General features: G+C 45.7%; 1 long non-coding RNA gene across 2 annotated transcripts in view; it reads right to left on the reverse strand.

Moving 5' to 3' along the window:
• The window catches only part of LOC147753140 (uncharacterized), a 31,497-nt gene extending 30,231 nt beyond the window's left edge, over positions 1-1,266 (reverse strand). For both annotated transcript variants that reach the window (XR_015312075.1, XR_015312073.1), the window contains exon 1: positions 980-1,266. This is a non-coding gene — a long non-coding RNA (uncharacterized LOC147753140). The remainder of the gene's footprint in view (positions 1-979) is intronic.
• Between the last annotated feature and the right edge of the window lie 446 nt (positions 1,267-1,712).

Consider the following 1,712-nt stretch of genomic DNA (forward strand, 5'->3'; position numbering starts at 1 on the left):
ATATAAAATTGTTCCTCATTTCAACGATTTAAGATCTCTAGTTTGCATGTGGCCATTTGGGTCATTAGCTCGTGCTAGGCTTCGGTCTCTTGTTGCGTTTCTTAGATGACGAACGAATCTACCGGCATAAGGTGGCAACAGCAGTCGCTGCGTCAGCTGTGGAAGAGAGATGCGTTCAACAAACCGCTTTTGAAACTCTACTTAGCAGCGGGCTAGCGGGTGGCGGCTCTCACGTGCATTGCACAAGGCCCTTCAATGGCGGCATCGTGTATGTACGCAGCGAGAGTGAGAAAGAACACAACCGTGGGTACTCAATGTTGAGTAGTGCCAAGCTCTCAGCGTTGGAAACAACGAAACAAAGGTAGTTGCGGGGTTGGAGCCTCCGCCGAGCCAAAAAGAATCGTGTTTGCCGACCAGCTCTCTCCTACTTCCTCTGCGTAGTACAGTTGTACGCTGTACTTCGTCATTCGAAAACTCGAGCCCACCGTTCCGTCTGCCAAAACCCGCTGAAAACCCTCATAGGACCATCTCGGCAAAGCGTGCCACGTGGATGGGCGTCATTATTTTGTAATAGGCCCTCATACGCCTCGCTCGCATGCGGATGAACGATGAAAGGCTACAGACACCGATCTGTCTGTCGGTACTCGCAAGCGCCCGCATCACATACCTATCTGGTGCGCAGAGCGTCGTTCCAACATATCATTTTAATATCATCCCCCATTTCGGTCAGTCCTACCAACCCCCAAAGACTCACCACCTGCCTCCTCACAAAACCTTCTAAGCTCCTGCTGCTGTTTTAGCATTATCCGCAAGGTAAGTTATAGACGGCCGTTATATCGAAGGGCTACAAGGCCAGAGAAAGATGGGGTACAGCTCGTATTTCCCTTTCCTAAGTCTCTAGAACTCGCTCGCTGTACGCCTTAGCGTAACGGTTTAGGATTTAAAACCCCAACGTCTGATCCCGCGTGCGATACTAAACCTGGTTGAACGTGAACGCAACCGACTCGGGTCAGTCAGAAAATCGATTTTCCTGAAGATTCATATACCGTCAAGCTATGTCGGCCATGTATCATAGTGCCAAAGCGAAGCTGTCGAACGACCAGGCCTAGCACGGACCGGCGTAACATACGAGAGGCCACACGAGAAGTTTTTGAAGAGATGAGCGCATCCTAAAGGCGAATAAAGGAAGAGAGCAAACGGGACTGTAAGGGTCTGCCACATCGAATTGTTTTGCGATATGAGCTGGTGTTTTCTTTCGTCCGAATCACCATGAAAATATCGTAAGTAATCAATTTACCACGTTTTCGTCTAAATGAATGCAAATGTAATCAGTGACCAACATTTATTGGCTAATGTTAGAAACGTTTATATATATATATATATATATTGTAAATTACTATTCAAATTAATCTAAGCTGCGCCATTGCTCGCGCTTCTCTTTACAATCACAACGTCCGAACAGCGTTTTTCGTCGCGATGCTTCAAATAGATGGGCGTAAAACCTGAATCTTACAGATTCTAGTTCCTATACGCAACATACGCCCTTATAAAAAAAAACATTATTTGCAAATTAGAGATATTTCGTTGCTGAACTGCAATAGAGTGATTCATAGAACAACACAAATACGTACAGAAAATAGATTACGCCGACTGTGTAACCATTTTTAAATGTCCTCGGTAAAAATTCCACTAAACATAATAATCGATGGTTG

Source organism: Varroa jacobsoni, unplaced genomic scaffold (genome assembly GCF_002532875.2).
Source record: "Varroa jacobsoni isolate VJ856 unplaced genomic scaffold, vjacob_1.0 scaffold_711, whole genome shotgun sequence".
Classification (NCBI taxonomy): Eukaryota; Metazoa; Arthropoda; class Arachnida; order Mesostigmata; family Varroidae; genus Varroa; species Varroa jacobsoni.